The sequence below is a fragment of the Condylura cristata genome, unplaced genomic scaffold, assembly GCF_000260355.1.
Source record: "Condylura cristata isolate star-nosed mole 26May11 unplaced genomic scaffold, ConCri1.0 scaffold00027, whole genome shotgun sequence".
In the NCBI taxonomy this organism is placed as follows: domain Eukaryota; kingdom Metazoa; phylum Chordata; class Mammalia; order Eulipotyphla; family Talpidae; genus Condylura; species Condylura cristata.
This window is the reverse complement of record NW_004567128.1, coordinates 27,094,194-27,120,608: the sequence shown is the minus strand read 5'-3', so window position 1 is coordinate 27,120,608 and position 26,415 is coordinate 27,094,194. Positions and strand designations below refer to the sequence as shown.

The following is a 26,415-nucleotide window of genomic DNA, read 5'->3' as shown; positions in this document are numbered from 1 at the left end:
TAAATTATTATTTTAATACATTTTAGCCTTAATTTTTATAGTTTGGGAATTAGCCATCTCTTGAAATTAAGACTAAGAGACCAGCTTCCTAACCTCTCAGGACTCCCTCTGGTCCTCAAGTTCACCCTTGGCCCAAATGCCAGAGACTTATCTTAAGCACAAACTGAGCCATGTACCTTCATTTCTGAGGGACTTCAATAGTTTCCCTTTGCTCCAACATCTTTATTAAGATATTCAACATAAGCAGCAATGTTCTCCACAGTCAAGCGGCTCTACTTCAACAGGTATAAACCTCACCATGCTCTGCCATGGTTTTATGCCTAACAGTGCTGAACCTGTATAGTTCCCAGCCCTGTGCTACTTCTGATCCTTATGTTTTATATAAGCATGTCATCCCTTCTGCCTGGAAGGACTTCTTCTCACTTAAAAAGATATAGGCATCCTTAAATATTACTCAGCAATCAAAAAAGATAAACTCATGTTTTATTTTTGCAGCAACATGGATGGAGCTGAAAGGGATCATGCTTAGTGAAATACGCCAGAAAGAAAAAGAAAAATACCGGATGGTTTCACTCATAGCAGGAGCATAAAGAACTAGTGGGGGGAAATAATGATGATGAACAACTATATACCAGAGACATTTTACAGAGGTGGAGTCGGGAATGGGATCAAAAATGGGTGGGGGGAGAAGAGCACAGGACTATGGTGATGGCACATGGGTGATTTGGGAAGCCCACGGGAATTACAACAGAGATGGAAAAAGGCACAAAATGATAAAAATAAACTATTATAATTTTAAAAAAACATACAAATATACTTAAAAGGCTCAATAAACATATCACTCTTCTAGAAAGCATTCCTTGTCTGACTCATTCACAGTTTGATAATCTTCAAGGCCCTGAATTATGAATAATGTCAATAATTTCCTATTTCTTTCTTATTAGTCTTTATTTCTGAACATGCAAAACACAAAATTTTTAGATGTTTTATGGAGTAATTGAAGATTTTGAAGAATAATCTATATGTCCCCAATTCTACCCTTTTCTTTATGAAACTCCTTCCCACTATCTGGACTGTTTTTTATCACTGATGGTGTACCAGTTTTGAGGCTAGATCTCAAGATGCCATGTTGCTTCTACTATCCATTCTTTGAAACTTGTCCTACCACCATGAAAACAAGCCTGGACTAGCCTACCATTGGATAAGAGATGTATTGTCCAGTGCTCATAATCTCTATTGCCTCAGTTGACAGCCACCGAAGTTCAGAAACAGAGCTCTATGCTGAGGTGTAGTTGACCACAGGCATAATGGAGACCAGTCATTCAGCTGAACTAACTAAATAAATTACTATTTTGAGTCACTAACTTTTGAAGTGGCTAGGTATACAGCACTAGTTTAATTGTATAATGTAGAAAGCATTTTTAATGATTAACTATAGAATGGAAATTTCATCATACACATCAGTCCCACCACATACATCACTTTACACATTAGATAATTCTCAAAGCAGGCGCTACTGCTGTGCTCCACTGAGGAGGACACTGAGGGGATCAAACATTTGATCCAAAAGAAGAAATCTGTAATAGCAGCCATACAAAAAGAGCAAACATCAAATCCATCTTCTCACCTATATGCTCACAGTAAAGACCACCTGATGATAAGGAACCTCTCCAGACCAGAGGTATGTGACACCTGGAATAAGCAGTTAACTAGTATGTCAGAATAACACATCCCATACCTCTAATACCTCATCAGAAGAGAATTCAGCATTTCTATTAAAACCCCTACTCATTTTAGTTACAATCCTCATCCTCCTCATTTGCACCAGTGTTACCCTCCAGTACATTCCAGTAAAGGCAGGGCAGATACCAACTCAAAAGATTAATTATACACATGTAACTATGAACTAATTTAAAATAACATATGCCAGAATTCTCATATTCAATTATAGGATAATTTCTAAAAGACCTTTTGAGACAGCAAATGTTGAAACCAACAAAACAATTTCTCAAAATATTCAGGACATTTTTTTGCTTGGATTTTGTTTCTGTTCCTTTGACATCTATTTCTTTGAATAAGGTCAATAGCAGTATGTTTTTTACCTTTGAGGGTGAATTTAGTTTTTGGAAACAATCGTATGTTCAAAGTCCATTCAAGTGTAGATATAAGTGAGGTGTATAAAGCCAGTTTTATTAACAAGTAGGGACAATAAATTTCATGGCTGATTTAAAACTCCAGTTCCAGTTGTTATATGGCAGGTTAAAATTCTAAAAGGCACAAATTTCAAACTTCTAGACATAGCATCCAGTCAAAAGGACCCCACAGTTACCATTTTATTCTTACTTTCCTTGGACAATCTCTTCTCCAAGGAAGTAGAACCCTTCACAGCTCCTCACTCACATGTCCTGGTGCTTTCGCAAATTTATGTATCTGTTCACCTAGACCATCCTCTATGTCCATGTCATTTATCACTGTACCCAATGTAGCACACTACACTTATGTGACTCAAGCAAACACTTACTGAAGTGAATAATTATTTGGCTTATGAAATAGTTCTGAAGCCAATTCTAAACTGGAGAACTCTGAAAACATTCTAAGCAATTGAATAAGTAGCTAGCCTCCAACAAGGATTTTGAGAATGAAGTTATCCAATGTTGGAATTGCAACTGCTTTGCAGTCATGCCTAATGATAGTGTCAAATGGCCTAGTGAATCAGGTACTGAGACAGAAATGAACCAAAAGTTCAAGGCTACTTCAGTGTACCTAGACCATGGGTTACAATGCCATTGTATTTATGACAGCAGGATTTGAATTTCTTTAGGATTCTCTATCAGAGGTATCCAAGTTAGGGCCTTCCCTGGTGGTGCAACGGGTTCAAAGCACAGTGCTATGAAGCTATCTGCAGCCACTGCAGCACGAATTTGATCCCTGGCCAGGGAGCTGAACCACATGGCATAGCAGACCTCTCTTGACCCCCTTGGCGCTCCCCTCAGCAGTGTATTTCTATTAGTCTGCCTGTTCTGCTTGACACTCTCTGGTGAATCCTCTCACCACCACCACCCCACCCCTTGAACCTCTGGCCTTTAAAAAAATTCAAGTTACAGGACCTTCCCTGGTGGTGCAGCAAGTTAAAAGCACAACACTAAGAAGCTAAAGCCACTTTAGCACAAATTCAATCCATGCCCTAGAGGTGATCCACATGGCGCAGCAGACCTCTCTTGACCCCCCTGGGACTCCCCTCAGCAGTGTACTTCATCGATTTGCCTGTTTTGCTCCCCACTCTCTCTGGTGAATCCTCTCATTGCCCCTGCACCTCTAGCCTATACCCCAACTCTGTATGCATAAATAAATAAATCTTTTAATAATCCAAGTTACAAACACTGCTTTTGGATATACATTCAGAAGTGAGGTTGCTGGATCATAAGCTAGTTCTATTTTAATTTTTTGAGACTCTCCATATTTTCTATAGTAAAGGGCACCACTTTGTATTTCTACCAATGGTGAACAAGGGTTGTAATTTCTCCAATATCCTCACTGACACTCATTATCTTCGTAAAATAATCATCTCAATAGGTTTGAGGTAATACCTTATTGTGGTTTTGATTTGCATTTCCCTTATGATTAGTGATAGTAAACAACGTTCATATACATGTTGATTATATAAATCCAAAAATATTTAAATCAGGATCTTGAGGAGTCAGCCCTCTGAACTCCTATTGAGTTGTGGGGCAAGTTAGGGTTTAATTAGGTACTTTCAGGGACAGTGCAGGCAGGGATGAGAGAATTAAGAGAGGCTTCTGAGATAAGGGCATTAATTCAGGAGGGCTAATGAGGGCAGTAAATTTTAAGAGACCTTGGACAAGGGAGGTAAACGGAGAAACTGGTAAGAGCTGGGAAAATTGGTTCATCTGCCTGGAGGAGTATAGCTACTAGGAGGAAGAGCCAAATGCAAAATAGGCTGATGAGATTTCAGAATAGAGAAAAAAAGGTTTAAATTTTCCCTAGACAGAGGCCCATAATGGCATCTTTTGCCCCTCCTTGGCAACGCTGCCTTATAGTCTTTGCTTCTGTTCTTTTTACTCTAAATAAACCTTTTCTTATGCTCTTGAAAAGTTTGCTTCTCTCTGCTTACTTATCTAAAAAGTCTACAAATTTCTTTTTAAGGGTTCCCGGGGCAAGAACCTTCAAAGGCTAAATTAGCAGCTTACATTGGCTCTACTATTATTCATAAAAGCCAAGATAAGGAAACAACTCAAATGATCCTTGACATGTGACTGGATAAAGATATGTACACACAATGGAGTATTATTGAGCTTTTAAAAAGAAGGGGATACTGCCATTTGTGACAACATGAATGAATCTGGAAGACATTATGCTATATGAAATAAGCCAGTTAAAGGAGGAAAAATACTGTATAGATTTCACTTACATGGGGTATCTAAAATAGTCAAACCCATAGAAGCAGATAACAGAATGGTAGTTGACTAAGATTGGGGGAAAAGGGAAAGGTATTCAATGTGTTTTTAACTTTTCATTTATGAAAGGTAAGTTCTAGAGATCCACAATATAACATAGTACCTATTAACAGTACTGTATTGTGCACTTAAAATTTTAAGGTGAAATTTGTATTAAGTGTTCTTACAACAGGAAAAAAAGAGGCATAAGGAAACGTTTGGAGGTGATGGATAAATCTATAACCTTGAATTGTGATGATGGTTTCATGGGGATATGAACATGTCCAAACTCACAAATTATATACAATGAATAAGTATAGCTTTTTGTATATCAATTATACCTCAATAAAGCTGCTAAAAAACCACTAGCTTGATAAGTGATGGGTACATCACAATTATAAAGAATAAAGACTCATAATTAGTAATTAAGAAATCCTCCTCTAAGTCAATAAGCTGAATACAAAAATAAGTTGAAAATGTTTTCAAAGCAATTTGTGTGTTGAAATTAGTTTATATTAGGTTGAAACATTTGAAAAATCAAAATGTTTGAGTATCAGCAATTTTATATGGCTCTACCTAAATCTAATACTGCAAAATTTTGCTTGTAAGCAAAAAAAAAAAAAAAAAAAAAAAAAAGATTCCTTTCCTTTGCTCCTCTACTTTTGTCTCTAGGGACCTCACAAACTTCTGAAGAACGTAAATTTCTATGAACTTTCAATAAATGAAGAAAAATATATGAAGCCTTGTCCATACATAGTTTTTCTTTGTTCAAAACATCTAGCTTCCTTGAGGAGTTATATTCCACCTACCGTACTCAAGGTAATTGGCTTGTGAGTCCCCAATGGAGTATTAGGTGTCTTCACCTACATCTCGAATTTCTAGGTCAAATCTAAGCACCCTCTTTCTTCCTATGTTTCATTTACACACTGAAAATAGGTCATCACACTCAGGATTGATATCACACCTAAATGTTGTTTAATACAAGTGGAGGCTGTTGACAAAAAGGTATCTGATCATTACTATACGGGTGGGCTGAGGAGATACTTGATTTTATTCTCATTTCTTCTGCTTCTTCTGCCTCAGAGTTATAGCTAGCTAGCAGGGTAAATATCATCACTGGGCCTCCTATAAATCAGGTACAATCCTGCATCATAGTCTGGATTCCTAGCTGTGTGGCTGGATGGATGAGGCAGTTTCCCTCTGTATAGCTGAGCACCCTCAGTAAGACCCTGTGAGGAGGCGCAGGTGCTGTGACTAACTGGCACACTCCCAGGCCACAGTGAATACCACGTGCTCAGAACAGAGGCTCAATTTTAATCCTTCTGAGACACCATTTCAGGAATTGGCCAATACACAGACATGCAATCAATGTAATGTTTTTGTGTACTCATGTGGATCTTGAACTGGTAAGTTATCTGCATTAAAATTTTTAGAATTTTCTGCTTAGAAATTTTTAGAATTGCCCAAGACAAGAATAAATATAATCTTTTAAATGGTAATATTACTTCATAAGAAACACTGCATACAAAATTTCAGCTTCAATGGTCAGAAGATCCTGTGCTTTCAAGTTTACTGTTAGAAATGCAAAACAGGGACAGCAAAACTCCATCATCCCACCTCTGTTCCCTTAGTACAGGATGTTTTCGTTTTTTAAGTCTTTTTAATAAGTTCTTTCATCTAGTGCATAAAATAAGTGATTTTCTCTATTTCCCCAAGTTTTACTGCACAATCTAATTAAGTTTTCCCTTAGAAAACATCACCCATGACATGCAAAGAAAGACAAAACAATGGTGGCTGATTGTGGAAACGGGAATATTTCATTTTTACCAATGCGAAAACTATAAAAATTCCAAGTGCCAAAATTACCACAAGGCTATTAATCTGCAGTAATTTAAAATATCAGCAATTCATAGGAGACTGGTAATAAGTTCTTTGTTTACTTACTGTTTCTCCCATGTACTGAATTCAGAACCCCACACTCTGACAGTTGACAGCATCACAATCTAAAAATGAGCTCAGTGGGTTTGCTGCATATGGTTTAAGGGAAGCCTGTTTTTGCATGACCTGTCTCAGAAGGAGAGCCCATAAGGAACCAAGTCTCACATGATCACTCTTACAGGTCCATTGAAAAACTTAATAAAAAATTGATTAAAGAACTTGGGTTAGAATTTGGGAGACATTAATGATATATTACCACACTATTTGTACTATTGTGGCTTTAGTTTTAACTTGGTAAAGCAAACTCTTCTAATAATTTTTTTTCTGAAAATCCTTGGGCATTTTCTCTTTACAAAATGTAAATGTGATTATGACATTTCTTAGTGAAAAATCTTTCCATTGCCCCTCACTGTGCACACACTCCCTTGTAGGTTTCTGCAAGATTACTTCTAGTCCAGTGGTGGGTATAAGTCCAGGGACATAGTTGACTGTTCAAAAGGCAAGTCACAGCATCCACCAAAAAGCTCCTTTTTTGGGCCTGCCCTGGTGGCACATTAGGTTAAAGCACAGCACTAAGAAGCTAAAACCACTTCAGCATGAGTTTGATCCCCAATCTGAAGGTGACCACATGGCGCAGCAGACCTCTCCTGACCCGCCTGCTGCTCGCCTCAGCAATATACTTACTTCATTGATCTGCCTGTTCTACTCCCCACTCTGTCTCTGGCAAATCCTCTCACTGCCCCTGCACCTCTGGCGTATACCCCAGTTCTGTATGTGTAAATAAATATTTTTAAAAAAAAAAAAGCTCCTTTTTCTGCCCTGGTTCCTTCACCAGGTTTATTCACACTTTTGAATAAGTGTGGAATAAATAATGTTTTTGTAAGCATGCTGTATAAAGGGTCTCCAAGGTACCCCCTAAATTCTATAATTCATTATTGGCTAGGAGGACTCACAGAACTCAGCAAATAATCATAATCATGGCTATGTCTTATTACAATGAAAGGATACAAAGCACAATCAGCAATGGGAGATACGTGTTAAAATCTAGGGGCGGGCAGGGATAAGCTTCAAAGAGTCCTCTGTTAATGGTGTTACATGGGGTGCAATTAATTTCCCTAGCAGCAAGTTGTGACAACACATGTGAAAAGCTATCTACTAGGGAAACTCATTAGAGACCCAGTACCCAGGGTTTTTATTGGAAATGGTCACATAGGCATCCTTATTGGAAAATACAAAATTCCAGACTCCAAGAAGGAAAGCAGGTGTTCACCAGAAGCCACATTATTTGTATAAACAGTTCAGGCACAGTGAACCATCCTTATCAGTTCTGGGAATGGTGGGAACTCTCCTGAAAGTCAAGCTCCCAGATGCTAGCCAAAGAATAACCTTATACGGCAACTCTTTCAAAGTGTGGCCTGTATGACATTTTTTTTTTTTTGCACAAATGACAATCATTAGCCTGGCTGGGCACCAACATGTCCTGTTGAGACCTAGATGGGGCAAACAAAACCATCAGAGTTATCTGAGCAGGACAGTAAGAGACCAGGAAAGGAGAAACTCTACTAGTGGCAGGTAAGGGAAGGGGCAGTGAGGACTGCTTCCTGGGAGAGGCAATGCCTGAGCCAAGTCAGGACACATGCCAGGTATTGTGGTATGCCTAGATTTAAAATCCAACCAAGTGGATGATCTTGGCTTGTTAATTAACTAGACTAAGTTGTATCTCAGGAAATAAATTATCCACACAATCTTTGTTAGGGTTATTAATCACTTTGATTCCCTGCTTAAAACATAAATGGCTTCCAAGCCTTTTGCAAGTCATATAACCCCCATCATTTTATTTTTCAGCACCAGTAATTTCCCTTAACTGTAAGCATGCTTAGGTCCATTTTTAAAAAAATACTTACATAAGTCAAGAAGGCAGAAACTATGCCTGTGTTGTTCACTATGATAATCTCTGAGCCTAACACAAGTGTGTATTACAAAGTGGGCACTCAGCAAATGTGTGAAAGAACGAATGAGGGTTTACTCTCAACTCAAGTGGTAAGAGTGAGGACAATCTTGTCCCCTTCCCCAACACGGACACCTCATGGGTCTAAGGCACATGACTCAAGTTAGATCAACAAGTTCTTCAAGTGTTTTGAAAGAAGTATTGGTAATGAGGCACTGCATCTGCTGCAGATAATATGCCTGCAAGTGAAACTAACTCAGAGGAAAGCAAATATAAGAGGAGACTTAGGGCTAGAATGAGTGTGAGGATGCAGAGCAGTTTTTCTTTTTTGGTTCTTAGGCTAATTTGAATTGGTATTCTGACACATGTAACTAAGAATCCTAATACAAAATTAGTAGCTGGAATTAGACATGTGGTTGTTTGCAAAGAGTAAGAGGAAGACCATCAACAAGTTTAATTATAATGGTCTGAACTATTGGTCTAAGACATTCTGCAAGGTTTGGTTCTGGTACAGGGAGAAAAGACACATTGCGGGGGAGTAGAGAACAGATACCCTGGTTGGTCATAATCCTAAAAACCATCTTGTTCCTCTTCTCAGGGCTAAAAGACTACCTGCACCTTTGATGACAAAATAATGTTCTCTCATCTATGAAAACCCACGGATACCAGAATGCTACAACCTTGGACCAGAATCTCTCAATTTAGAACTCACACAGTTTGGATAATGCAGCAGTTTTCCCAAGGCAATTTTTTTTTTTTTTAAAGATTTATTTATTTATTCATACAGAACTGGGGTACAGGCCAGAGGCTCAGGGGCGGTGAGAGGCTTCACCAGAGACAGAGTGGGGAGCAGAACAGGCAGATCTACGAAGCACACTGCTGAGGGGAGCAGCGGGCGGGCCAGGAGAGGTCTGGCTCGCCATGTGGTCTCCTCCGGGGCAGGCGGCAGGCGGGAATCGAACTCATGCGGAAGTGGCCTCAGATTCTCAGTGCTGTGCTTTAACCCGCTGCGCCACCAGGGAGGGCCACCAAGGCAATTTTTTAAGGCAAAATGAGCTTATCTTTTATTTGTATTTAAACTTATAAACTATAAGCCAACTAGTCAAACAGGCACTAATATAATCAGAATGCAGCAAAAACACAAAACAACTTTCTACAACTATTGCTGAACAAATTAGGAGTCATAGTAAAACAGAGCAAAAGGGGCAGAGGTAATCAATGAAGCATATCATAACTTATCCCTTCACCTTAACAACTGAGGTTTTTAAATAGCCTTCCAATCCCAGAAAATCCTTCAGTACACAACTTTTTGCTTTTACTTTCTATTCTTGTGATTATATTCCAGAGACCAAAGATATTCAGCCAAATATTATATCTATTTATCTATAAGACATCTTTCATGATGTCTAGAGCAGTCAAGCTGACCAAAAAACCTCTCTACTTTAGAGTCCAGTCACACTCTCCAAATTGACACAATAAGCATGTTGAAAAGCAAGTTATCAAGGCAGAGATACAGAACTCTAAAAGAAGAAACATATCAGAAGTAACACAACCACTGTCCAAATTGACAATAATAATAGATCCATTTGCATATATCTTCAGACTGTACATTCATGGAGTAATTCGGGAATAAATTCGTAATCTGTTGGGTGATAAAATACTTGGTGGGCTGTTGTATTATGTTACGGCTTTCTCTGGAAGTTATCAAGGTGGTCTACAAATCATTGAGAGGGAAATTTTACTGGAACTGGATCAGGAGCTGCAGGGGTTCCTCTTCAGTGTTGTGGAACAGACTGCTATATCTGGTGGTTCCTGGTGTGGTTATTCCAAGCTTGAGCACACCAGGTCTGGATGTTCCAGGACTAGATGTTCCAGGTCTGGTTGCCCCAAGTTGGGCTATTTCAGGTCTGGCTGCTCTATATTGGAAATCTTTCAGAAGTGTTCACTAGGAATCCCTGGTAATAGGAACAGAGGCTGGTGTATTCTATGGGTGTTGAGGGCTGATCACACCACTGCTGTTCTTTGACCAACTGCTCTGTCACCTCCTACATTTCATTCTCTGATTCTGGAACCAGGTCTTAAGCTGTTTGTAACTGAGGTTCAGAATTTTGGAAAGTTCTTGTATTTGCTGGAGGGTGAGGTATTTTTGTCTCTGAAATCTCATTGAGTACACATATCTGGGTCTGAGAGATTATGGTTCTGCCCATGTTTCTTGACTGGTATTCTATCTTCTTTTTTACCCTGTGCTATTTTCTCTGGAAGTGGTCAGGTGAAGAATCAGGGCTGTCTGAATAAGCAGATCCATGGATGAAGAAAGAAGACATATAGTTTCCATGTGGAACACCTCAACATAGGATTTAGCAAGTATGGTAATTTTCTTCATATTTTTTTTTCATAAATATCAGGCACTGGTGGAAAATCCCTAGAATTGGCTGTTTCTGGGTAAGGCAGGTTTGTCAGGATAAATTGGATCTACATTCATGTTGCAGTATTGTGGGAGAGGGGAAAATACACAAAAAACTAGACTGAATGATACAGGTTTCCCTCAAGACAAATTTTTAACGGTGTTCCCTGGGAATAATTTACAGTCAATAAGGAATAAATAAATTAATTAGTCTGAAAATTATTATAGGTAAGGGGTTACAGGAATTATACTGGCCCTTATGTAGCTTTGATATTCATACCTTGGTCAACTTTATACATATAATTAAATCAGTATTGTAGCTCTGTTGACAGATCACTGTTTTTGTGACTTACTAGCTGTTCCCTCAGCACCAAAGTCAAATCATTTCCCCAGTTAAAGAGAGTCCCACACAACAACACACTGAAGCGAACATTACTTTCTAAAATAAAAGAGTAAAAAGAATAAGTGTGCTTTCTTTTTAACTAGTTGCTTTGGCCACTGCCAACAGAAAAAAAAATAAATCTAGAGGTGGAAAAGAAGTTTTATTGTCTTTGTGAGAAGGACCAATCTGGCATAAAAATAAGTGGGGTCAGAACTCAGGTAGCCCTTGCTGCTAACCTACCCCCAACCAGGAAAATAATGGTTTTAGTGGGAGTAAATGAGACAACATGCTGTACCTGGGGATTTTCTTTCCAAAAGGAACCTTATCTTTTATACTAACAAATTTTTATCTTTATGCCCAGAAGGTTATGAGTTGAGCAAGCTTTGCATGCCTGAAATCTAGTGGGATCTGAATATACACCTAGGAGCCCACTGCAGATTTTTTTTAAAATAAGTTATTGTCTAATTTATATATGAGTATGAGAACTGGGGTGCAGCCCAAAGGTGTGGGAGGTGAGAGACTTCACTAGACACAGAGAAGTGTGAAAATAGGGAATCTACTGAAATATACTGCTAAGGCAAAACAGGAGAGGTCTATGCACCATGTATTAGCTCCCTGGCATGGACTGAACTCAGCCCATAGTGGCAATAGCCCAACAGAGTAGCGCTGAGACATAATCCCTGTGTCACCAGGTATCCCTCCCCACTGTGGATTTCAAGGAACATATATTTCTAAATCCAGGTTTCAGTATTTTAAGGGATGTTGAAAGCACACTATAACATAGAAACATGTACTTTGCCCATGTATTTTTTCCTAAGATCCCCTTACTGTAGTGATTCTATACTTCATAACTAACAATAGGAAACACATGCATTAATGTAACTTTTAGTTGGTAGTTCTTCACATCAAATTTCAAGATTAACAACAAACAAGATAACACCAAAAAGAAAAAAAATTCAAAAGGCTCTGATACACCTTCTTTCTAAACCTATATGCTCGCTAGGCTATGCTGGAGTTTCATGTGATAAGGCCTTGCTACCACCAGAAGAGAAAGCCCTAATATGCTAGAAAAGCAGCTGACTAGACCACCATAATGCCTTACAGAAATTCATTATCTGGTTCAAATCTATGAGCAAAAGCTAATTATTCACCCCCACGTCCTTAGTCTAGTTCTGTATCTGTCAAGTTAAGTACTTACAGCCTAAGATGTCACAGGGCAATGAATTTATCCTTGGAAGGCAGAATCTGGTGATAAAATGCTAGACTGTAATGTTAACAATGAGAGTATAGGGTAAACCAGAGACAAACAGGGGAGAGAGGAGAAAGGGGTAGATGAATGAAGTGCTGGGGGACAAAGGTTACTGGAAAGCAGCAAATGTGACAGAAAGGCAGGGCCAAGGAAAACATGGAGGTCAATGACATGCTGCATGAGGACAAAGAACTGTGCTTCCGGATGAGATTACCACATAGGCCTTCAGAAAAGTGGCTTTGTTTTTCCAGAAGTCATTATGTATTAAGCCAATCTTGCAGTATCTAAGTTACGCTGAGAAACTTCTCTACTCAACTACACTAAACATGAAACTAGTATTTTAGAGATATAAATATTTTGGGAAGGGGGCAGGGAAAACAATCCAAAACATTACTTTAAAATGTCAGTTCCAGGTAAGATGAAATAAATGTATACCCATCTTTCCGTCACCAAATACAACTATAAAATCTGTACTAAATGCATAGATAGTTATTACAGAATTGTTTAAAGTATGTATCAGCAGCATCAAGGAAGAAAAACCAAAATGCTGAGTATAATTAAACTGGTGGTGACTTTACTACTCTTTTCCCCAACAATTTCTGGTGTAAATGCAATACAACAGTAATCTTAAAGTGAGCACAGTGATTATAGCACATGTTATGGCTTAAGGTGCTTTTTTTCTCTTTTTTTGGAAAAGTAGTTACTAAAACTCAGAAAGACTGAAGGGAAATCCCCTGGGTTTTTCCTCCCCTCCCCTACCCCTTCTCTCGTGCCAGAAAATCCCATGGTGGAGGTTGTGACAGTACCAACAAAACCGACAAGCAGAGGGAGACTCTAGGAGTGAAAACTCTCAAGGGAGAGGAACTTTCTATTTGGTGGAGTACAGCAAAAGAGCAAAGCTGAATTATCTTTTTCTTTCTTTCTGCTTGACCATTGTGCTCTAGAGTCAGTGCATCTTGAAAATAGGTGGTTTCTAACTGGCAGCTGGAAAAGGAAAGTTCTAGGAGAGCAGAATATACTATGGAAGTAACAAAGAGAAAAAAGCTCAGGAAAGCAAATCTCCACAAAGTTGGCTTCAACTGTGCCTGTGTGGACTTGATGCTAATTAGCATACCTAAAACTCTAAAAACTGAGCTAACAGCAAATGCTCAGGTTCTTGACTGACCAGTGGGTGTCACACAGGGGACAGATCTAAACAGCACTGCAGAGACACTGAATACTGAACTGACATTGGAATTACAGGCCAGAGACAGGGAGTTGGAATTTACAGTCTGAACCTAACCAGGTCAACTGACTACTAAAACAAACAAATCAGCAAACTACATTGGATTGAAATAAGACATTTGAACTGTCTCAAAATCCAAAATTAAATAGAAAGAATCGCAAAATGCCAATTCGCATGGGAAAACAATCAACATATCAGCAGTGAGATGACACAAGGGTTGAAATTACTTAACAAATACTATTAAGGCAGCTATTAAAAAGTTTCTCAAACAACCATCAAACTTGAGCATAGGAAGTACTGACAATGTAAAAAGAAGATAATAAAAGATAACTAAACTGAAACTTTAGAATTGGAACTAAAATAACCTAAACAAAACAATTCACTAGAAGAACACAATGGCAGAATAGAGGAGGTAGTGAACTTGAAAACAGATAAACTAGACAATCTAAGAAACTGAAAGAAAAAAGACTTGGGGAGGGGGGAGAACAAAGTCTCAAAGGGTTATGCAGGATAACAATAAACGATCTGAGCCCCCCCAGGTGACGCAGCAGGTTAAAGCGCAGCACTAAGAAGCTAGTCCAGCCACTTCAGCATGAGTTCCATCCCCAGCCCTGGAGCTGACCCACATGGCACAGCAGACCTCTTCTGGCCCACCTGCTGCTCCTCTCAGCAATGTCCTTCGTCGATCTGCCTGTTCTGCTCCCCACTCTGTCTCTCTCTGGTGAATCCTCTCACCGCCCCTGCCCCTCTGGCCTGTACCCCCAGTTCTGTGTGCGTAAATAAATATTTTTAAAAATGAAAAAAAAGGATCTAACATTTATATAATTGGAATCCAGTACAGAGAAACTAATAAATGTGATGCTGAAAAGTATTAGAAGAAAATATAGCTGAGACTGCCAAGAATCAGAGAGATCACCAAATATAGTAAATACAAAAAAATCCATACCCAGACACATCATAAACTGCCAAAAATGAAGACTAAGAATTAAAAGGACAATTCAATACTAACATGGAGGTCAAAATCTTACTCTTAATAGTAGGTAGAAAAACTAGAAGGAAATCAGTAAAAATACAGAAAACGTACATATATTACCAAAGAAACTGCCCTAACTTATACTGACAAAACTCTCCTCCCAAGATGAGAGCACAGACATGCTGTTCAAGTACATGTGGACCACTAGCTAGGAGTTGTTGGGAATACAAAATGGATCAATCACTTTGGAAAACAGTTGGGCAGTTTCTTTGAAACGTTAGGCATAAATTTACCATACTACCAGCAATTTTACTTCTAGAAATCTACCCAAGAGAAACAACAGCATATTGTCTATACAAGGATGAGTAGAGGAATGCCCATGGTAGCATTGTTTATGAGATCCAAATCCTAGAAACACCCCAACTGCCCATCCAAAGTGAATAATCATAATGTGGTATATCCATATAATGTAGTGGCACAACCATGTGTGTTATGCTATATGAAAGATGTCAGATACAAAAGATTCTGTAGTACATGGTTCTATTTAAATGAAATGTCCACCAAAAGGCAAATTCTGAGAGAGAGAAAGTATATCAGTGATTGCCTAGGGCTGGGGGGAGGGGAGATGGAGTGACTGCAAATGAGCACACTGAATTTTACTGGGTGATGGAAGTACACTAAAAGTGATTTATAGAGTTGGTCATAAAACTTGGTAAATTTACTAAAAAGCATTCAATTGTATACTAAAACACGACTATTGTAGTGTATAAAGTATATCTCTGTAATGTTGCCATTTTAAGAATTTATATAAATGAAATCATACAGTATGTAAACTTTGAGACTGGCTTTTTTAAATTCAGCATAATGCTCCTGAGAACCATCCAAGTTATTTTACAGTTCATTCTTCTTACTCTATTTTATATATGTGCCACAGCTTGTCTAACCACTGAAGGGCACTTAGTTGTTTCCAGCTTTTGGTAATCATAAATAAAGTTGCTATGAACGTCCCTGCATAGATTTCTTTGTGTGAAAAGGATACTCTTAAGAGAGTAAGAAGACTCTCTCAGACTAGAATAGACTCATATTCATGCTATATAAAGAATTCCAATAAATTAAGTAGACAACTCAATAGAAAAATGGCAAAATCTTAAACAGCCTCTTCACAAGAGCATCACACTTATTATTTTCTCTGTACTGGATTACAGTTATATCAACGTTAGATCCTTTATGAATGATGTTTAACTGCATCAGGCATCAGGGAAATATGTTAAAAATCACAGTAAGGTTTCTGCCCAAACTCCAAAGTGCCAATCAAGAGAACAGATGAACACATTTTGGTACATCAATACAATGAAATACTGAGCAATAAAACAGGATGGATTACAAATATCTCCAATATTATGGTTGAAACTCAAAAACACCATATTGAGCAAAGTAAATCAAAAACCAAGCCAGGCATAAGAATACATACTGTATAGTTAGTTACGTATACATGTAGTTCAATAACAGGCAACCCTAATCTATGGTGACAGAAATCAGAATAGTGGTTTCCTCTAGTGAGAAAGGATATACTGAAAAGAGACAAGATGACACTTCCTGGTATAATAGAAATCATTTATCCCTGATTAGAGTGTGGGTTATATGGGCATATACATTTGTCAAAATTCAAACTATACTCTAAAAAATCTTTGCAATTTACCATGTGTAAATTATATAGAAATAGAAAAGGAATAAGAAAGCCAATGAGATACTACTAATATCCACTAGAATGGCTAAAATTCAAAATATCGACTATATTGTACTGGGCAAAGATGTGCACAAATGACATTTCTCATAATGCTGGAAAAATGTAAATTAGTATAAATGTTTTAGAAAATTATTTGACAATATCTACAAAGGTTTAGAACACGCATATGACCCGGGTCTTATTTCTATATCCAACAAAAATGCACATATAGGAGGGCTATTGCTCAGGGGTAGAGCATTTCACTGCAGAAACACACAGAGGTGCCTCAGAAGACGTGTGAGAATGTTCAGATGAGCACTAGATATAATAGACCCAAATTATAAACAATTCCAATACATTCATCACAGTATTTAAAAAAAAAATACTGAAAGATATACAAAATGCAGCCCAAGAGCCCAGGAGCTCCAGCGGTAGCAGGGAGATGAGAGTGAAAGAGTCCTTTAGCATAGATACCACCAGTGCCCTTAACTGGGAACTATATGAGTGGTTACCCACATGGATGGAGTCAAGAGTGTTAGGGGTATTACCAGCACTGGGGGCTGTGCAAACATGGAGGAGCAACCTCCAGGAGTTTAAATCATTGGCAGCCCAGCAAGGACCCTGTTCAAGGTCACTAAAGGTAGAAAGAGGAAAGAGAAAGAGGTGACATTTGGAGTTCTGGAATACCTATAGGAAAACACAGTAGATACCTCCAGGGTAAACTGTATTTTGAACACTGCTTTAGAAGTTGGAGAACTATAATAGAGTCAGCAAAAGTCTATGGGTAACTATTATTCAGATTCTGGTTTCAACTAGGATGGGGTATACCAGCACATTTTAGGACACCTTTATTTCATGGTAGTAACAGATCAAAAATAAGTATACTGTTATAAAAAAATACATATGCATGCATAGTACAAAGAGAGGTCTGTTTTCCTGTCACCTAAATGCTATGTTTCCAAATTAAAAAAATTTTACCCTAAATATGAATGTGCATTTAAAATTGGTTTTGGGAACTGTGATAGGTGACCCATTTAAAAAAACTTATTTCACTGGGTCATAGTAGATAACTTGAGACTAAAACCATCCTTACATATATGCATAGTATAGATCTTTGAGATGGAGGGAAGGGGTTAGGAGAAACAAGCCATGGACATAGCAATGAACTACTGACACCAGCTGGCAAGGAAGGGTCTACAGGCCCAGGGGAAAATCCACTAGAGGGGTAAGGGTGAGGGGCAATGGCAGGCTCCATTTCTGGTCAGAGTTGGGCTTTCCCCTTCATTAAAAATGACCAGCCACTTGCTCTCACTAGTCATAGAGAAACAGCCTCACAAAAGAAGCCTACAGGAAGTCAACTGGATTACTAGACCTGTAAAAAACCAAACTCAGAGGAGCTAAACAAAGGAGTAAAACAAGATGTACATAATGGTTCCTGTTTCTTCCAATCCAGAAAATCTTCCCTAAGTCCCTCATACTTAAGTCCCTCATACTTGGGTCTCTCATCTCCATATAATAATCTTTCTCAAATAGGGGGAGTGTTCTAATTTTTCTCCCAAATTAATTTTCCTGATCTCAATGGCTAATTTATTATTTTTCAACTTTACCCGCATAAATGACAAAATTGTAATATAGTTAAAGTGTATAATATGATGATTTGATGTACAAAAACATTGTGAAAGGACCCCAGCAGCAACTTAATTAACATACCACCACCTCTTAAGAATACTTAAGATATTTTCTCTTACCAATTTCAATTATACAATGTAGTGTTATCAATTATAGTCACCATGTTGTACTGGACATTCAGATATTAATAATCATCATATAACTGAAAGTTTGTACCTTTTACCAACTTCTCATTTCCACCAACCCTAGCCCCTCACAACCATCATTTCTGGTAGTGTCTCCATTTCTGATTTTGACTTTTTTTCATTTCAATTCCACATATAAAATGATACCATGCAGTAATATTGTCTGGTTTATTCTATTTATAATGCCCTCCAGATTCATTCAGACTGTCTCAAATGGCAGGGTTCCCAAAAAGGATGTGGAATAATGCTTCAGGACTGAAAATATATACACATGTTAACTGTAGTCAGTTAAGTCCTATCTTCTCCTTTTCTTACACCTCAGCTCTTATTTAAAGAAGGAAGTTTGAATTCTGGTTATCATTTTCACAGTTCAGATCACTGACATTCTAGTCCAATTCAATGAACATTATTCTGAAGCATAAGTTGCAAGCTTTTTGGTTAAGTCTCAGGTAGTATTTTTTTTTCTTTGCAAACCATTTAGTTCCAGTCTTAACAAATCATCTCTCACTGCAGTGAAAATAAAACCATAGGCAATATGTAAATACATCATGGCTGTACTACAATAAAACTTCTTATGGACAATGAAATCTCAATTTCATATAATTTGTATATCTCATGAAATAGTATTCTTCTTTTGACTTTTCATGATCACTTAATGACAGAATAACCTTTCTCTTGTAAATTCATGCCATTTGCAGCAACTTGGATGGCACTGGAAGGGATTATGCTCAGTGAAATAAGTCAAAAGGAAAAAGAAAAATAGGGGATGATTTCATTTATAGGAGGAATTTAGGGGAACGAAGTAAGGGATCAGGAAAAAAAATAAATGAAAAACAAAAATTAATAGGCCACTATAAATCAGAGACATTTTGCAAGGGAGGAGTGGTGAAACATATCAAAACAGGGGAGGGAAGAGCACAAGGGACTATGGTGGTGATGCATCAGTGAATTGGTGGTGGGAATTTTATGGGAACTGCACTTCAGAGGATGAAGCAAACACTAAAAAAGTGAACAATGATGTAAAATATATAAATAAAAAAAACCCACTGTATTCTTATCTTGTGTACTGTGTGAAAACAGGTTGTGGACAGATCTGGCTGGCAGGCTGTAGTACATCCTGCTCAAACCAAGACTTGATGCCTCCCTGAAAGAATTTTAAAATTTCAAACATTCCCTGATTTAAAAAAGTAAAACATTTCAAACCATCATTTTATCATAAATTTATATTAAAGTTTCAGCTGGCGGATAGAGCAAATTCTGTAAAAACAGAGCAACATATTATAGTAGAAAAAGAACTTGAAAATAAATGTATAGATCTGCAACACAAGGGCTGTATAAAGCTACAAAACCTATTCATTCTTTCTGGAACCCAATTCCCTCCATACTAGTTCATACCCAACAATCTTCCAAGTCATTGAAAGGGAGTGGGAATTACAGTTATAATTTACTAAGCTAATGTTAAATTCTGTCTGAGATACACACACACACACAGAGCAATTATATCTGTTTCTAATGTGTGCCTATCCCTAATGAAGCAAAGCCAACTTCAAAAGAAGGCTTTTATCAATATATTCCAGTTTATTATGGAATACAGAGCTTAGTTAGTATATTACGAACAGCCTAAGCAATGAAAACGTCAAATAGGATAAAACCAAAGAAATCCATGTCCAGTGCTCACTTTGGCAGCACATATATTAAAGCTGGAATGATACAGATTAGCATGGTCCCTGCATAAGGATGACACACAAATTTGTGAAGCATCCCATATTAAAAGAAAAAAGAAGAAATCTAAGTCCAGAGAGACCTAAATCAAGCTTCTGAACATGATGAATGCAAAGAAAAAAATGTCTGAAAGCAGCCAGAGAAGAACAACACATTACCTTGAAGGGATACAATAATTTAAATTACAGCGAATTTTTCAAGAGAAACTGAAATGGTATGTGTTTGAAATGTTTGGGGGTAGAGGAGGACTGTCAATACAGAAATCTATATTCAGCAAAAATACCCTTCAGGAATGAGAATTTATAGTCAGGTATTTACTTAAAAAGTAGTGCTTGGCCATCCCTGGTGGCGCAGCGGGTTAAAGCACTGCACTAAGAAGCTTAAGCCACTTCTGCATGAGTTCGATCCCTGCCTGCCCGGGAGGAGATTCACATGGTGCGGCAGACCTCTCCTGACCAGCCTGCTGCTCCCCTCAGCAGTGTACTTCATCGATCTTCCTGTTCTGCTCCCCACTCTGTCCCTGGTGAATCCTCTTACCCTCCACATCTCTGGCCTGTACCCCAGTTCTGTATGAATAAATAAATCTTTAAAAAAAAAAAAAGTAGTGCTACAGGAAATTCTTCAGACAGCTGGGAAATTACAGCAGAAAGAAATTTTAAAATTAGGGTCCTCCCTCCCTTGTGGCACAATGGGTTAATGCGCAGCGCTGTGAAGTGATCTGCAGCCACTGCAGCACAAGTTTGATTCCCCCACCAGGGAGGTGAGCTACATGGTGCAGCAGACCTCTTCTGTCTTGCCTGCTGCTCCCCTCAGCAGTATACTTGTCAATCTGCCTGTTCTGCTCCCCACTCTGTCCCTGGTGAATCCTTCACCGCCCCTGCACCTCTGGCCTGTATCCCAGTTGTGTATGCATAAATAAATAAATCTTTAAAAAAAAGATGAGTTAGATAACCTGAATAATGTACTGCTTATTAAGTAAATTAAATCCTCAGGTAAAACTATTTTTAGAAGGAAATGTCCACACTCAGATGGCTTCACTGGCAAAAATCCAAAAAAATATTTAAAGAAAAAGGAAACATCAGTTCTGCAAGATCTTTTCTAGAAAACAGGAGGGAACCTTTCCAATTAATTTCATCAAACCTTGGTACCAAACCAGACAAAGTATATAAAGAAAACTATAGACCAATACCCTTCATAAATAAGGAAGCAAACATCTCCAACAAAAATACTGGCAAATCTAACAGCAATATATAAAAACCTACAACTAAGTGGGGTTTATATTCAGAATACAAGGCAGGTTCAATATTCAGAAAGCTATGTAATCAACCATATTATGTCTAAAACAAAGAAATGACATTAATCTATCAGTTGATGGAAAAAGCATTTATCAGCACACATTCATGACAGAAACTCAAAATACTAGGAATAGAAGGAACTTGCTCAACTTGATAAACAACTATTCCTATTAAACATACTGGGAGTCTTAGCCTCCCAGTACAATAAGGGACAATAATTTTTTAAATTAGATTGTACAGATTAAAAAAATTAAACTATCCCTACTTCTAAACAACACTGTTACTGAGAATATTTCTATATGGTAGCAATAAATAACTGAAAACTGAAGTTTTAAAAAGCATCATTTACAATAGCTCCAAATGAATATTTAGGTATATATTTAACACAAAATGTACAGGATCTTTATTTTGGTGTAATTTATTAGAAAGAATAGCAAAAGAACTAGAATAGCTAAAAACAAATTTTTAGAAGAATAAAGTTGGAGAAATCACATAGACTTTAAGGCTTAACATGTAAAGCTACAGTAATCAAGACAGTGAAACTGGTAAAGCGATTTAACTGGACCAATGGAACAAGAGTCCAGATATTGAGCTACATAAATATTGGCAAGTGATTTTTGACAGAGGAGTAAAAGCAATGGAAAAGAGAAAAGGAGTCTTGTTTTTTTTTGGGCAACTGGTGCTAAAGAACTAAACATCCATTCACCTAAACAATTGTATATAACTTCACCTAAACTCCACATTATGTAACACAGAGATTATTTTGTTGGACCTAGACCTAAATGTAAAACATGTCACTATAAAAATTTTAGGAGAAAACATAAAATCTTCTTCACCTAAGGTTAATAAAAACAGCTCTTAGACATGAGTCACTTAAAAGGTGCTAAATTGAACTTCATCAGAATTAAAATCTTGCTTGGTGAATGATACTGTTAAAAAGTGAAAAGCTGGCCCTCCCTGGTGGCGCAGTGGGTTAAAGCACTGCACTAAGAAGCTTAAGCCACTTCCTCATGAGTTCGATCCCCACCTGCCCTTGAGGAGATCCACATGGTGAGGCAGACCTCTCCTGACCCACCCGCTGCTCCCCTAAGCAGTGAACTTTGTCTATCTGCCTGTTCTGCTCCCCACTCTGTCCCCTGGTGAATCCTCTCACCCTCCGCATCTCTGGCCTGTACCCCAGTTCTGTATGAATAAATAAATCTTAAAAAAAAAAAGTGAAAAGCTAAGCCACAGAAGTAAAATATATGCTGATAAATCACATAATGAAGAATTTTTATCCAGAAAATTAAAAAAAGACCCAGTAAGAAAATGACTGAATTTTAAAAATGAGCAAAGTACTTGAGCAGACACTACTAGCAACATTTGAAAAAAAATTCTCTCTTATGGGTTAAATAAAAGTCATGAATTTGAAGTTAGGTTAGCTTTTTTAAAATATAAGGGTAGTAGTAACTCTCCTTCCATCTCCCTACATCTCAGAGCAAAAGCTGACCCAACTGATGACTTTTTTGAAAATATTTTATTGAAAAATATTAAAGACCTCTGTATTAATAATAGGGAGTTGGTAGGAGAAAGGTGGGTTCAAAAATGTTTCCCTACCTGTTCCATATATTCAACCTACTCCACACTCCTCCTCCCTGGTATTTTCAAAGGTTGGTTCAAACTTTCTCTCCAGAGGATTCCCAATGCTGCATTGAAAGTTGGCACTTTAGTCTTTTGTATGAATGGACATTATACCTGGATTGTGAGTTAGAGTTTTTATCATAAAATTTATTTTATGCCTCTTTAAATAAAGTTGTCAAACTACTCAGAATATTTATAAATATCAGTTCTTTTTAACCTATTTCCTGCTTCTCATGATGTCCCAAATTTGTATGTATTTAATACTCTGGTCCTGTACATAATTAAGCCTTTATTAATGTGAAAGAAGATCCACTATTTTGCTTGACTCCATTTTAATCCTTTGGGTGTGGACAGGGCATACTACAACCCCTCCCTTGGGTTCTGTTTATTTTCATTCTGGACAACTGCAAAATCAATGATTGACATAGATTACTAATGAAGCCTCTATGGAGCAGAGGGGGTGGGGCAGGGGGTTGGTCAGTGCCTAGTGCTTGAAACAGCATCTGCTGAATTTGTTGATTATGCTGTTCAGTAGTGTGAAAAGGAAAGTGTTAAAATAAAACCTGTTAAGGAAAAGGAGGTTCTAGCACAACGAGCTGCAGTATATTTTGCCAAAGCTATTAGAATTTTGAGGCAGCTGGTACTTTATCAATTTTTATTGCTCCAATATAGCTATTTTATGGCCATTACTAGCGAAAGCAGATGATAGGAATAGTGTTTGACAAGCAAGAAGGGCCCAATGTGAGTTTGTTTGCTCTGCATCTCCTAAAATAAAGGTTCCTAATGTCATTTCCTTGGTTTCTAGATAAAACAGTAACAAGATAGAAAGGAACATCAGTTTTTCATTTTGTGTGGGTAGTTCCAGAAAGTCTTTTTGTAGTGTTCTTGAACAACTGCAGAGGTGTCCAGTTTTTTCCTATGAAGGCCTTGTCAGGTACCAGCACAACCACAAAGGTATTTCAAGGTACTAGTACCAAGACCAACAAGCAGTAGTATATTTCTGGGATTCTGATGGGACATTAGCCATAGGCAATCTTGTAAGAAGTTTGGAGTGTCAAAACATAATTTTCAAAATTAAAAACATGACTCACAAATACAGAACATGTCAAAGACTAATTTGTTATTGAGGGAACCAGCAAGACTTAAAGCTGATTCAAAGTATATTTGAGAGTCAGTCTATATAGGTACTAGAAAAATGCTAGAATGAGATAACTAGATAGAAAAAGATTGAAGTCTTATGGGACAGTTAATTTGTAGTATCTGGAATTATTCTGACAAACAAATTTTTACATCTCTACCAGATAAAAATTAGTTAACATGTCATTTCAGCTAGCTTGTAACCTAATCATAGTGGATAATAAGCCAAATGAAGAAGCACTCCTCTAGAGAACTAAATAATCTTTGGGCAGGCCTCTCAGTCAATGCTTCAGCATGGCATTAAGAGGGCATTCAGTCATCTGTTTGTATTATTTTTAAGTTTCAAATAATTTCCATTAGCAGAAGGTTAATGCTTTATTCATACTTGAGTCTAAGTCTTTGGAAGTTTAGGCTTTAGGGGACCAGTTTTTAGAACAGTAATGACTATTTTACTTTATTTACACAAGCATTGAAAAGCAGTATTTGATTTTCATCTATTTATTGAACCAATCAAAGAATTTTAGAAGTCATTTGACATTCTAACAGACAAAAATGCCTTTTTAAAGTGTCTTAAAAAGTAATCATAAAGCATTTGTGTACAAGGACAAAGGAAACTAACATTACTAAATGCCTATCATGTACAAATCAATTTTCATATAAATTTTATAATAGTTCAATTTCTTTGAAAAAAGTCATTGGGATTTTGATAGGTATTGTATTCATCTGTAAATTGCTCTAGGTAATATGGCCATTTTAATGATATTCTTTTAATCCACAAGCACAGCATATCTGTCCAGTGTTTTGTGTCTTTTATTTCCTTTAATAGTTTTAACAGTTTTGAGTATACAGGTCCTTCACAAACCCTTTTGTTAAGTTTACTCCCAGGTTTTTTGTTACTCTTGGTGTGACTGTAAAGGGACTATTTTCCTTACTTCCCTTTCTTCGGATACTGTTTGCATAAAGAAATGCAACTGACTTTTGGGTACTGATTTTGTATCCTGCCACTTTACCATATTCATTTATCATTTCTAGTTTCAGTATTATCATTTAATTTAGTAGTTTTTTGTAGAGTTTTTGAGTTGTCTACAAATATTTAAGCCATCTACAAATAGTGAGCTTCACACCATCTTTTCCAATTTGGAGTCCTTTTGTGTCTTTTTATCACCTAATTTCTTTGGCTAGGTCTTCCAATACTGTTAAATAGCATTGGTGACATGGATATCCTGTCTTATTCCCTATATTAGTGGTAATGCTTTCAGCTTTTCACCATTGAATATGATGGTCAGAAACAGGACAGTTACATGCAAAAAATTAGACCATACTTAATTCCATACACAAAAATTCATTCAAGATGGGTTAAAGATATGGCTATACAAACTGAAACATAATACTTGAAAGACAACATAGAGAACATCCACCACAAAGATGTATTTGGGGACTTAACTCCAATGGCAAGGGAAACCAAAGCAAAAATAAATAAGTGGGACTGTATCAAACTTAAAAGCTTCTGTACCTCAAAAGAAAACATCACAAAAGCAAGAACACAACCTACAGACTGGGAAAAAATAATTGTTCATCACACATTTGACAAGGGGCTAATTTCCAAAATATGTAAAGGAGTTATACAATCTAGCAACAAAAACAGAACTCAATCAAAAAATGGGCAAAGAAGACAATCAGATGTTTGCTAGAATGAAAAACTGTTTAACATCACTTATTAGAAGGTAAATGTAATCAAAATGCAGCATCATCCCATTCCCATTAGAAAGGCCCATTTAAAAAAATGGATGGGGCCCTCCCTGGTGGCGCAGTGGGTTAAAGCACAGCACTAACAAGCTAAAGCCACTTCAGCATGAGTTGGATCCCCACCCCAGAGGTGACCCATGTGGTGCAGCAGACCTCTCCTGACCCGTCCCCTCAGCTCCCCTCAGCAGTGTACCTTGTCAGTCGGTCTGTTCTGTTCCCCTCTTTGTCTCTGGTGAAGCCTCTCACTGCCCCCGCACCTCTGGCCTGTACCCCAGTTCTGTATGCACAAATACATAAAATCTAAAAAAAAAAAAATGATGGGAAGCCCACGGGGATTATGACTGAGATGGAAAAAGGCACAAAATGATGTAAAAATAAACGATTCTATTATTTTTTAAAAAGGGAAACCACAAATGATGGCTAGGATGTGTGTGTGGGGGGGACTCATCCACTGTTGATGCAATGCAAGTTGGTGTAGCCTCTATGGAAAGCAGTATGGAGATTTTTAAAGAAAATAGGCCCTCCCTGGTGGAGCAGAGGGTTAAAGCACAGCACTGAGAAGCTAAAAGCCACTTCCGCATGAGTTCGATTCCCGCCTGCCCGGGAGGTGACCACATGGCGAGGCGGACCTCTCCTGACCCGCCCACTGCTCCCCTCAGCAGTGTGCTTCGTCGATCTGCCTGTTCTGCACCTCACTCTGTCTCTGGTGAATCCTCTCACCCTCCCCATCTCTGGCCTGTATCCCAGTTCTGTATGAATAAATAAAATTAAAAAAAAAAAAA

General features: G+C 37.7%; 2 protein-coding genes and 1 pseudogene across 2 annotated transcripts in view; 1 reads left to right on the top strand and 2 right to left on the bottom strand.

Moving 5' to 3' along the window:
* Positions 1 to 26,415, top strand: part of ZNF41 (zinc finger protein 41) — a 722,252-nt gene that overhangs the window by 339,988 nt on the left and 355,849 nt on the right. The window lies entirely within an intron of this gene.
* Positions 1 to 26,415, bottom strand: part of JADE3 (jade family PHD finger 3) — a 114,374-nt gene that overhangs the window by 71,095 nt on the left and 16,864 nt on the right. The window lies entirely within an intron of this gene.
* Positions 10,055 to 12,814, bottom strand: LOC105854130 (annotated as a pseudogene).